The sequence below is a fragment of the Leucopleurus acutus genome, assembly GCF_964270905.1.
Source record: "Leucopleurus acutus genome assembly, chromosome: 5".
NCBI lineage: Eukaryota > Metazoa > Chordata > Mammalia > Artiodactyla > Delphinidae > Leucopleurus > Leucopleurus acutus.
The window spans coordinates 83,444,866-83,457,687 of NC_139147.1; the positions used below are offsets into that span (position 1 = coordinate 83,444,866).

Genomic DNA, 12,822 nt, shown 5'->3' on the forward strand with positions numbered 1-12,822 from the left:
GATTGTTTGTTTTTTTGATATTGAGCTTCATGAGCTGTTTGTATATTTTGGAGATTAATCCTTTATCTGTTGTTTCATTTGCAAATATTTTCTCCCATTCTGAGAGTTGTCTTTTTGTCTTGTTTATGGTTTCCTTTGCTGTGCAAAAGCTTTTAAGTTTAATTAAGTCCCATTTGTTTATTTTTGTTTTTATTTCCATTACTCTAGGAGGTGAGTCAAAAAAGATCTTGCTGTGGTTTATGTCAAAGAGTGCTTTTCCTATGTTTTCCTCTAAGGGTTTTATGGTGTCTGGTCTTACATTTAAGTCTTTAATCAATTTGGAGTTTATTTTTGTGTATGGTGTTAAGTAGTTTTCTAATTTCATTCTTTTACATGTAGCTGTCCAGTTTTCCCAGCACCACTTATTGAAGAGGCTGTCTTTTCTCCATTGTATATTCTTGCCTCCTATGTCATAAATTAGGTGCCCATATATGCATGGGTTTATCTCTGGGCATTCTATCCTGTACCATTGACCTATATTTCTGTTTTTGTGCCAGTACCATACTGTTTTGATTACTGTAGCTTTGTGGTATAGTTTGAAATCGGGGAGCCTGATTCCTCCAACTCTGTTTTTCTTTCTCAAGATTGCTTTGGCTATTCAGGGTCTTTTGTGTCTCCATACTAATTTTAAGATTTGTTGTTCTAATTCTGTGAAGAATGCCATTGGTAGTTTGATAGGGATTGCATTGAATCTGTAGATTGCTTTGGGTAGTATAGTCATTTTCACAGTATTGATTCTTCCAATCCAAGAACATAGTATATTTCTCTATCTGTTTATGTCATATTTGATTTCTTTCATCAGTGTTTTATAGTTTTCTGAGTGCAAGTCTTTCTCCTCCTTAGGCAAGTTTATTCCTAGGTATTTTATTCTTTTTGTTGAAATCATAAATGGGAGTGTTTCCTTAATTTCTCTTTCTGATTTTTCATTGCTGGTGTATACAAATGCCAGAGATTTCTTTGCATTAATTTTGTATCCTGCAACCTTACCAAATTCATTGATTAGTTCTAGTAGTTTTCTGGTGGCATGTTTAGGATTTTCTATGTATAGTATCATGTCATCAGCAAAAAGTGACAGTTTTACTTCTTCTTTTCCAATTTTTATTCCTTTTATTTCTTTTTCTTCTCTAATTGCTGTGGCTAGGACTTCAAAACTATGTTGAATAAGAGTGGTGAGAGTGGACATCCTTGTCTTGTTCCTGATCTTAGTGGAAAAGCTTTCAGTTTTTTACCATTGAGTATGATGCTTGCTGTGGGTTTGTCATATGTGGCCTTTATTATGTTGAGGTAGGTTCCCTCTATGCCCATTTTTCTGGAGAGTTTTTGTAATAAATTAGTGTTGAATTTTGTCAAAAGCTTTTTCTGCATATACTGAGATGATCATATGGTTTTTATTTCTTAATTTGTTAATGTGGTGTATCACATTGATTGTTTTGCATATATTGAGGAATCCTTGCATCCCTGGGATAAATCCCTACTTGTTCATGGTGTATGATCCTTTTAATGTGCTGTTAGATTCTGTTTGCTAGTATTTTGCTCAGGATTTTTGCATCTATGTTCGTCAGTGATGTTGGTCTATAATTTTCTTTTTTTGTGATATCTTTTTCTGGTTTTGGTATCAGGGTGATGGTGGCTTCATAGAATGAACTTGGGAGTGTTTCTCCCTCTGCAATATTTTGGAAGAGTTTGAGCTGTATAGGTATTAGCTCTTCTCTAAATGATAGAATTTCGCCTGTGAAGCCATCTGGTCCTCGACTTTTGTTTGTTGGAAGATTTTAAATTATGGTTTCAATTTCATTACTTGTGATAGGACTGTTTATATTTTCTAATTCTTCCTGGTTCAGTCTTGGAAAATTGTACCTTTCCAAGAATTTGTCCATTTCTTCATGGTTGTCCATTTTATTGGCATATAGTTATTTGTAGTAGTCTCTTATAATCCTTTGTATTTCTGCAATGTCAGTTGTGATTTCTCCTTTTCCATTTCTAATTTTATTAATTTGAGTCCTCTCCCTTTTTTTCTTGATGAGTCTGGCTAAGGGTTTATCAATTTTGTTTATCTTCCCAAAGAACCAGCTTTTAGTTTTATTGATCTTTGCTATTGTTTTCTTCATTTCTATTTCACTTATTTCTGCTCTGATCTTTATGATTTCTTTTCTTCTACTGACTTTGGGTTTTCTTTGTTCTTCTTTCTCTAGCTGTTTTATGTTTAGGGTTAGATTGTTTATTTGAGATTTTTCTTGTTTCTTGAGGTGAGATTGAGTTGCTATAAACTTCCCTCTTAGAACTGCTTTTGCTGCATCCCATAGGTTGGGTTCTCATGTTTTCATTGTCATTTGTTTCTATGTATTTTTTTATTTCTTCTTTGATTTCTTTGGTGATCTCTTGGTTATTTAGTAGCGCACTGTTTAGCCTCCACGTATTTGTGTGTTTTACAGTTTTTTTCCTGTAATTGACTTTCAATCTCAGAGTGTTGTGGTCAGAAAAGATGCTGGATATGATTTCAATTTTCTTAAATTTTCCAAGGCTTGATTTGTGACCCAAGATGTGATCTATCCTGTAGAATGTTCCATGTGCACTTGAGAAGAAAGTGTATTCTGCCACTTTGAGGTGGAATGTTCTATAAATATTAATTAGATCTATCTGGTCTCTTATGTCATTTAAAGCTTGTGTTTCCTTATTTATTTCCTGTTTGGATGATCTGTCCATTGGTGTAAGTGGGGTGTTAAAGTTCCCTGCTATTATTGTGTTACTGTCAATTTCTTCTTTCATGGTTGTTAGCATTTGCCTTATGTATTGACGTGCTCCTATGTTGGGTGTATAAACATTTATAATTGTTATATCTTCTTCTTGGATTGATTCTTTGATCATTTTGTAGTGTCCCTCCTTATCTCTTGTAACAGTCTTTATTTTAAAGTCTATTTTATCTGATACAAGTATTGCTACTCCAGCTTTCTTTTGATTTCCATTTGCATGGAATACCTTTTTCCAACCCTTCACTTTCCGTCTGTATGTGTCCCTAGGCCTGAAGTGTGTCTCTTGTAGATAGCATATATATGGGTCTTGTTTTTGTATCCATTCAGCCAGTCTGTGTCTTTTGGTTGAGGCATTTAATCCATTTACATTCAAGGTTATTATTGATATGTATGTTTCTATTACCATTTTCTTAATTGTTTTGGGTTTGTTTTTGTGGGTCTTTTTCTTCTCTTGTGTTTCCCGCCTAGAGAAGTTTCTTTAGCATTTGTTGTAACCCTGGTTTGGTGGTGCTGAATTCTCTTAGCTTTTGCTTGTCTGAAAAGCTTTTGACTTCTCCATTGAATCTGAATGAGATCCTTGCTGGGTAGATTGACTATTGACTATTTCCTTTCCCATGTTATGGAAGTTTTCAACTATAATCTCTTCAAATATTTTCTCAGACCCTTTCTTTTTCTCTTCTTCTTCTGGGACCCCTATAATTTGAATGTTGGTGCATTTAGTGTTGTCCCAGAGGTCTCTGATATTGTCTTCAATTCTTGTCATTCTTTTTTCTTTATTCTGCTTCTCGGCAGGTATTTCCACCATTTTGTCTTCCAGCTCACCTGTTCGTTCTTCTGCCTCAGTTATTCTGTTATTGATTCCTTCGAGTGTATTTTTCATTTCAATATTGTGTTGTTCATCTCTGTCTGTTTGTGCTTTAGTTCTTCTAGATCTCTGTTGAACATTTCTTGTATTTTCTCAGTCTGCCTCCATTCTATTTCTGAGATTCTGGGTCATCTTTACTATCATTACTCTGAATTCTTTTTCAGGTAGATTGCCTATTTCCTCTTCATTTATTTGGTCTTGTAGGTTTTTACCTTGCTGCTTCATCTGTGACATATTTTTTTGCCGTCTCAGTTTTTTTCTTTTATGAGTGGGATTGTGTTCCTGTCTTACTTGTTGTTTGAGGCTTCCAACACTGGAGTTTTTAGGCTATTGGGTAGAGCTGGATCTTGGTGCTGATATGACGAACTCCGTGAGACCTCACTCTGATGAATATTCCCTGGGGTCTGAGGTTCTCTGTTAGTCCAGTGGTTTGGATTCAGAGCTCCCACTGCAGGAGCTTCAGCCCGACCCCTGGCTCATGAGCCAAGATCCCACAAGCCACGTGTGGTGGCAAAACAAAACAAAACAATAACAAAGTAAAAAATAAATTAGGCTAGGAAACTAACAGATATGTTAGGAAAAATATAAAAATATAGATAAATCAACAACCAGAAGGTACATCAGTACCACAGTAGTAAAAAAGAGGAGGGTAAAGAAAAAAAAAAGGGGGGAGGGGGAAGGTCTTGGCTGTGGAGGGTGGGGCCTAAGCAAGGGTGAGGTTTGGGTGGTGGGTTGGGCCTGTGCTTAGGACCCACAGGGCTGGAAGAGGCCCTGGGGGCTATGGGGGTTGAGGCTTAGGCTCAAGGAACAGAAGGGGCCCAGGTGTGCCCCCCACCCCTGGTCTCAGAGGGCAGGGGACCTCGCCTGGGAGCCCAGCAGGCTTCCTGGGCTCGATTGGGCAGGGCAATCGCCCTCTGCTCCTCTCTCGCTCCTCCCAGATGGCTCCTCCTGCCTGCCTCTCCTGATCTCTCCAGGCCTCCCTCCTATGCCCCCAGGGACCCACGTGGCCTGGCGGGGGCCTTGGGGGGGGTACCAGCTTGGGAGCTCAGCAGGCTCCCTAGCCCCAGTGGGCCAGGCGATCGCCCTCTGCTCCTCTCCCGCTCTTCCTGGAGAGTCCCTCCCACCTGCCTGTCCTGATCTCCCTGGCCTCAGGGGCGCTGATCCTGTCTGGCCTCCACTTCTCCTCCCCCTCAGTCCCTCTGCTTCCTACCAGTTCACTTTGGGGTTCCTCCCATCTCCTTGGGCAACAGAGTCCCCCACCAGCGGCCGGCAGGCGTCCTAGTTGTGGGGAGACGGTAAGTCCGTGTCTTCCCACACTGCCATCTTGACTCCACCTCCCAGCTTGCTTTTAATTAGTATTTGCTTTACATAACTTTTCCTATCTTTTACCTTTAGCTTTTCTGTGTCCTTAGATTTTAGGTGTGTCTTTTAAAAATCCAACTAAACAAATACTAACTACATTGTTGAGTTTAGTACATTTAGATTTATTTTTATTACTAAAATATTTGGATTTATTTCTGCCATCTTATTTCACACTTTGTTTCTTTTTTCTTCCTTTTTGACTTTTGGTTTCATTTAGGATTTTCTTTCCTCATTTCATTTTTCCTTCTCCATTCCTTTGTCTCTCTCTGCCACTTTCTGGCAGAGAAATATTTTCAGCCTTGTCTTCTAAGTCACCAATTCCTTTTTATCTGTCTCTAATTTGCTTTAACTTATCCACTGAAGTTTTTTTTTCAATAATTATATTTTTTGTTTTTAGAAATTATATTTGCTTCTTCTAATACACCTGGTTATTTTTATAGTCCCTTGTTCAGTGTACAAAATCTTTGCTTATCACAGTGTTGCAGTATGTTTTGCTCTAGTTTCTTCCAGAAGTTTTATAGTTATAATTTTATATTTATGCTAGCTGAGTGACTCTTACATATCAGGCAAATGAGAAAATACCCACATGGAAATGGGTAGGAAACATGGAGACATACTCTCACTGTAAACCAGTTCCTCCTCCCAGCACAATATCATATGGTCAAGAGGGAACCCTCCACTCTTGAGTGAACCCTCTCCTGAAGAGAGAAGGCTTTGGACCATGCATCTAGCATCCCAACTTTTTTCATCCCCTTCCTTGTTACAAGAAGGATTTAAGATATTATACCCTTTAACTGAGGGTATAAAGGGAGATAAGCAAGTACTGTTAAATTATCTAGTTTAATGCATGATTGAAGGCAATCTGCTGATGTTCTTTTATTTTTATTTTATTATTTTTTAAACTTTTCTTTTGGCTGTGCCCTGCAGCATATGAGATCTTAGTTCCCTGACCAGGGATAGAACCCACACCCCTGCATTGGAAGCATGGAGTCTTAACCACTGGACTGCCAGGGAGGTCCCCCAATGTTCTTTTAATATCAATAAGTGAGCAGTGATTTTAACTAATGTAAGTTTGAGTCTGTTAACTCCTAAATAAGACTACAATTACTAACCTAAAAGTAGTTAAATGAAAACCTATACAGCAATGAATATGAACAAACTATCGCTATTCACACAACATAGCTAAATTTCACAAACATAATATTGAGGAAAAAAAAGCCAGACATAAAAGAATACATACTGTAATTCCGTTAATCTAAAATCCTAAAACACGCTAAACGAGTCTAGAAGTCAGGTTAGTGATTATCTTCAGAGAGAATAAATGGGAGTAATGATTGGGAGGGGCCCCAAGGAGTGTTTTTCCTAAAGTTGTTCTATTTCTTCACCTGGGTGGTGGTTATGCAGGTGTGATCAATTTTAAAAATTCATTGAGTGGTACACATAGGTGCATACACTTTTCTGTATGTATGTTGTATTGCAATACAAAGTTTAATTTAAAAAGTTATGTGAAGGAAGAAAAACCTTCTTTATTATGTAAGGTTTCGGCATGCCAGCTGTGTGTTGCACTTAATATGTTAAAAGGCTGAGTTAAAGATTCAAGATATTGCTTAAGAATTATTGAATACTGAAATAAGAAACTACTTTGGGTGACTAAATGTCTCAGACTGGCTTAAATAATACATGAAAGATGGAATGCCAAGATGGGATAAAGGGATTACACCTAGAGCTAATAGACACTGATTCTTGGTTGGCTGGTGTTCGTTCATGCATTTAATAGTTCAACAAGTCTATTAAGCACTTATGATGTGTCAGGCATCATGATCATGGTACCATATACTGAACTGTAAAAATGGATGAGACATTATACCTGACCTTTAGGAAGGCACACTCTCCAAGTGGAGGCAGAAATATAAATAAATCCCTGAAATCTGTTCCTCTAACTGAATATAATTCAAACATAATCCAGATAGTCATCCTTCATATTCTTTCATTTCCCTTTCAATTTCTCTCTCTCCTCGGGTCCTTGCTCCCAGCTAGCTGTTAAGAGTCCTCCACAGGATATCTGCTGGTGGCGGTGTGAAGTACTGTTAATACGGAACTCTTTTTTAAAAAATAGGTTGTTGTTGGTTTTTTGGGGTTTTTTTTTGTAAAAATAATACATGCTCATTGAAAACACAGACAAGGATATAAAAGAAGATAGCAATCACTCATAATCCTATTATGCAGGGCAAATTTTGCTCTATTTTTTTTTTGGTGTCTAGCCACCCATACCTTTTTCTCTGCATTTCTATCTAGCACTCTATTTTTTAAAAGAGAAATTATGTATACATAGTGTTTTGTAACTTGTTTTCTCCGCTTTATATATCATGGACCTGTTTCCATGGTTTTAACAGAGATCTGTATTCTCACTTTAAATGGCTACAAAGCATTCCATTGTGTGGCTGTACAACTATGTAACCTGAACCCTTTAGTTGAGGCCCTTATCTAGTCTTCCTGGCCCTCCTCCAGGCATGTATATTCAGAAAGCCCTCTCTATTTGATTTTGTGAAATCAGAAGAACTGTCAGAGTAAAAAAATGACACAAAAGAAAATGAAATGGAAGTGGTTGATGAAAGGGACATTTTGCAGTTGTCAGTATTTTATAGTAATTTCTTGGAAATGAGATTGACCTTTTCATTCCTTTGAATCTCTGAAAGTGCCTGAGAGACTTAAAATCAAATCAGATTACACCTGTTTAGGGTGAAGTATCAAAGCTTCTGCGAGAGAACTCTTTACCTCAGTGTTTGTGGAGCTATAATAAACGTACTGAGGAGCCAGTGCTTCCTGGAAAGTCATTTTTGTTTTTGTCTTCTTTAATTTATTTAATTAATTAATTTATTTTTGGCTGTATTTGGTCTTCGTTGCTGTGCCTGGGCTTTCTCTAGTTGAAGCAAGCGGAGGCTACTCTTTGTTGCTGTGTGCGGGCTTCTCATTGTGGTGGCTTCTCTTGTTGTGGAGCACGGGCTCTAGGCGTGCGGGCTTCAGTAGTTGTGGAACACAGGCTCAGTAGTTGTGGCTTGCGGGCTGTAGAGCACAGGCTCATAGTTATGGTGCATAGGCTTATTTGCTCCACGGCATGTGAGATCTTCCCGGACCAGGGCTTGAACCCGTGTCCCCTGCGTTGGCAGGCGGATTCTTAACCACTGCGCCACCAGGGAAGCCCTGGAAAGTTGTTTATTGGGACAGTCAATCAGGGAGAGACTCCACTGACCCCGATCTTCAGTGGTAAGGGAGTCAGAGGTTAGGTGTGGCTAAGAAACACTGAAAGTGTGCAGGATTGAGGACTGTGCATATGAGAAGTCAGGAGATTGTCTAGGGCTGTTCTAAACCTGCTCGGTAGGGCCCTCGGTTGGAGTTTTGGGAATATAGAGGGGACATGGTAGTCACTGGGGGTGTTTAAGATTAGGAAAGGGCCTGTGTCTGGCTGGCCCTAAGACCAAGAGAAACTTCAAGCTGTGGTTTGCAGGGAGAGGTGGGTGTGGATGTCTGCCTAGGTGTTCCAGAGGATGATGACCGTGACGATGGAGGGGGCCAGGAAGAGCAGGTAGAGGCTGAAGAGCAGGGTGTCCATCATGTGGCTGAACTGCATCCACAGGCTGACCGACTGCTGCTTCTGAGCCTCGTCCTCCTGCTGGGCCCTCGCTGACCCAGGGCACCCATTTAGCTCTGCCTCCCTGGGACCTGGCGCCTTCCCCACCAACTCCACGGGCTCCTTCACACCTACGGAGAGACAGAGACTCAGCTGTGGGCTGCCAAGGTCAGCTGGGGGGCTGTGGGGACAGGAAGGAGGCGGGAGCAGAGAAGGGGAGGTGATGGGAGAGGACGCGTGGGCCGTGCTGATTTCCCTCACCAGGCAGGTGGGCAGGGCTGAGGCCCAGGCCCGTGTTCCCTTCTGGGGTGCAGCGGGGCAGCATTTCCTTGGGCTGGTGCAGTGTAGAAGCAGGGAACGGAGCCAGCGAGGCCTGGGTGGGGGCTGGGTGGTGGCCAGGTACAGCAGGTAGGTGATGAAGATGGTCTCTAGCAGGTGGACCACCATCAGTGACAGACACAGGGCAAAATAGACACCTGAAGGCAAAGCAAACTATAAATAAATCTGGGCAGATTCCTCACTAAAAAAGATTTTTTTCCCCAAATCCAATCTTTCCTCAGAATCCATTCCCTCCTTAAGTGGAGAGGCAGCGGTTCTCCTGCTACCTGCCTCCCACCATGTCCCCTGCTGCCTTTGCTTCCCCGGAAAGTGGGAGGGACCATACTGATGAGAGGGGGTGCCACTGGCAGGGAGTAAGTCATTCAACGTTATGAGCAGGAAGACGTTGTAGCCCAGCAGGAGTGTCATCTTGAATGGGGCGCGGTTCTCACTTTCTGCCGGCAGGTAGAAGCTGAGGGCGTCGATGGCTATCAGAAAGCTCCTGGGCACCAGGAGGCTTATGACGTAGAGGCTGGGCCTGCGCCTGATGGCCACCTGGTGGGGAGGAGTGTGGAGGATGTGGCAAATAACCGATGCCAGAGGACTCAACTCTCTCTCTCTATATATATATATATATTTTTTAAATTTATTTTATTTATTTATTTTTGGCTGTGTTGGGTTTTCGTTGTGGTGCACGGGCTTCTCATTTCAGTGGCTTCTCTTGTTGTGGACCACAGGCTCTAGGCGTGCGGGCTTCAGTAGTTGTGGAACGCAGGCTCAGTAGTTGTGGCACACAGGCTTAGTAGTTACGGCTTATGGGCTCTAGAGCACAGGCTCAGTAGTTGTGACGCACTGGCTTAGTTGCTCCGCGGCATGTGGGATCTTCCCAGATTAGGGCTCGAACCCATGTCCCCTGCATTGGCAGGCGGATTCTTAACCCCTGCACCACCAGGGAAGTCCCTCAACTCTATATTTGATTATCCAATCCTTGCTGATGTCCAGTTAGGCTGGCCATGGGATGACCTCGTTGGGTAACAGATGCATTTAATTGTGACCTCTTCCAAAGTGCCCCCAATTTTGTTGTCTAATTTTCCCTTATGTTCCACCTGCTGGGAACACAACTGTAGACTTTTAGGGGCAAGTGGGGCACTTTGGAGCATTGGACAGGACTGCCCATTCTTACAACAGCCCAGCTGCTCTTCCTCTCTGCAGGGCAGAGGCCTTGGGGATCCTTCTTGAGGGCAGTTATGGTAGGGGGTAGAGTGAGGAGCAGGGGCTTAACCCCCTGGAACTATTTTTACATCCCAAAGGGCCTTAGATCAAGAGGAAAATCACAGAGCAACTGGGCTCGGAAGTCAAACAGGGGCCCCTGGACTTACAAAGAACATGATCTGGTCATATAGGTTGCTGTCCACCAGCGTCTCTGGGGTGGCCTTGTCGATGTTCAGGAGCTACCACTCCCCTGGGTCAGAATGACGTTACGAGACGTGTCTGTTATCACCCACAATTCCTTATCCATGCCCAGGAGCATGCTGTCCACTGCAAGGGAGGCCGGGGCCGCTCAGTCCAGAAGTCTCCTCAAGTCTCCTGTACACGAGATTCAATTCCTCCTTCACTGAGCGTCTTCAGCAAATTCTCTTCTCTGTCCTTTAAAGCAGGGCATCCAGGTTGTCTCAGATGGGTCACAGGACCAGCAATTCATATATGTGTGGGCTGCAGCATTGGGAGTTTCTTTGTTGTTGTTGAAGTCAAAGTTATGGGAAGATTAGATATGACTCAAACATGAGTCAAGAACTTTCCTGTTTTTCTTCTCAATTCCCCAATTCTATGATGTTGTTTTAGTGGACTCAGTCTCGAACAGCTCAATATTTTTATAATCACACACATGCCTATTATAATGATTAATTTGTCCAGTTCTGCCACAGGATACCTGGTGGCATTCAGTTACGTTAATTATCAGTTTAAGTGTGTTAGCTATTAATGTTAAAAGGTTTGAACTAAAAATTATAGATGTGCAGCAACTCAGGGTCAGGTGGGCCTCTTTGGTGCAAGGGCCATCTAAGATCTAAAGTAGTAGTATTTATTTATTTAATTTATTTACTTTATTGAGGAATTAAAGCAGTAGTTCTTAACCCTCTCTGCACATTAGCATCACCTGAGGAGATATAAAAAATCACAGTAACTGAGCCCCACCTGGAACAATTAAATTGGAATTTCTGAGGTAATGCATAGTTATTGGTATTTTTAAAAAGCTTCAGTGGGTAGCCAGAGTCGAGAAACACTAATGTAAAACCTTCCTAAGTAACACCTACATCATTTAAATATCTTCCCCTTGAACCTTAAACGGTTACCAAAATGTGTCTCGCTCACCTGTGTAGAGGAGGGAACTGAAGGTGAACGTGCAGTTCTGTTGGTCAAAAGGAAAGTGGAAGATGTCCAGATTACAGGTGCTGGTCACCTTCATTGGCCTGTCGTACTGTATTCGACCTTCGCTGCTGACATAGGCGGTGAGACCTGGAGGTCCCTGATCCACATCCACGCTGCTTGTGAGAGTCAGGGAGAGGTGGGTGCTGTGGTTGCCTTCATCAGCTTTTGACTCCCTTCCATCCCAGGTCTTCCCCTACTGTGCTCCTTTTGGGCTCTTTCTCTAAGGTCACTCTCTCATCTCTTCTGCTCATAGTGTTTTGTGGGAGTCACCTAACTGAGGCTGTGCCCCAGTCTGAATCTGTTGGTGTCCCCATACCCTGCACTGACCCTCAGCTGTTCTTTGCAGATGGGCTTCATGCTGGCTTTCCCCCACCCAGATACGCACAATTCCATGATGATGATGTCTGGGAGCCACAGGTTCTCAGCTGATACAGTGTGTATCATTTTTGTGTGATCTTTTGTGTGATCTCCATCTCTTTCCATAACGTTTAAGGTATGTACCCAGCCTGGGAACAAATATTCCCTCATGGAGGCAATCCCTCAGATGGATTGCCACCCTCTCTTAGTATTTTACTTACTCCTTCAGGGCTACTCTTTTCATAGATGCCATATCAAAGGAAAAAGACAGGGAGGGTAGGTTGAGGGTGTGGTGGAAGAGGCACTGGAGGACAATGAAAACGTAGAATTGGAGAGGTGGTGTAATGGGACAGTTTGGTAGATCTCTATGCAGTCAGGGAGAGAGGAGGGCTGTGTGTCCTGAGCAGTGGAATGTCTTTCTATTTGTCACCAAAAGGAAATCAAAACACTGACATTATGGAAGAACTATTTAACATGTTAATTCTAATGTCCTTCAAGTGCCAGAAGGAAGTTCCTAGATATCCTTCAGAACCACACTCTGGTCTTCCCGGTTCTTGCCCCATCTTACCTTGAAGCAGGAGGCTGATAGTGAAGCCCAAGACGATTCCCCTCCTAGCAGTCCACCCCCCTTCCATCCTCCTCTTCTGGACTCTTCTCTGGGGACTCACCAGGAGCCCCTAAACCCTGGGGCTTAAAGGAGCTCAGACCACCCCTTGGTTCCTGGTTTTGAATACTGCTCATGACAAGTGACCACACCCTGGTGGGAGGCTGTGGCCAGAGAGGTCACAGCAGAGTGTCCTGCTTTGCCCCTGTCCAGGTATGCTTTCTGGGCTCCAGGAAGGGAGAAAGTTGGGCCAAGATTAAGGGAGAAGCATCCTGTTTGGCAGCTCTGTGCTGAGATCAATAACAAAATAACTCGCTTTAATAATAGAGCATGGGCTGGGGAAATATGAATTATTATTTTTCTAAGGCCAAGGAATCTTCAGATTTGGAAAGGTGACAATATGTAGTGATTTGGTTATGTATTCATTCAGAATAATTGCAAATACCAAATTATAAATCTTGATTCATAGCTT

At 42.2% G+C, this 12,822-nt stretch overlaps 1 pseudogene across 1 annotated transcript in view; it reads right to left on the reverse strand.

Annotated features, from left to right (window-relative positions):
* Nucleotides 1-8,545: 8,545 nt before the first annotated feature.
* The window catches only part of LOC309961772 (5-hydroxytryptamine receptor 3C-like), a 29,511-nt pseudogene continuing 25,234 nt past the window's right edge, over nucleotides 8,546-12,822 (reverse strand). Inside the window, exons 5-9 of the transcript in view lie at nucleotides 11,333-11,502; nucleotides 10,342-10,501; nucleotides 9,309-9,517; nucleotides 8,906-9,120; nucleotides 8,546-8,775 (exon numbers count right to left, since the gene is read on the reverse strand). The product of the transcript in view is annotated as a 5-hydroxytryptamine receptor 3C-like (transcript). The remainder of the gene's footprint in view (nucleotides 8,776-8,905; nucleotides 9,121-9,308; nucleotides 9,518-10,341; nucleotides 10,502-11,332; nucleotides 11,503-12,822) is intronic.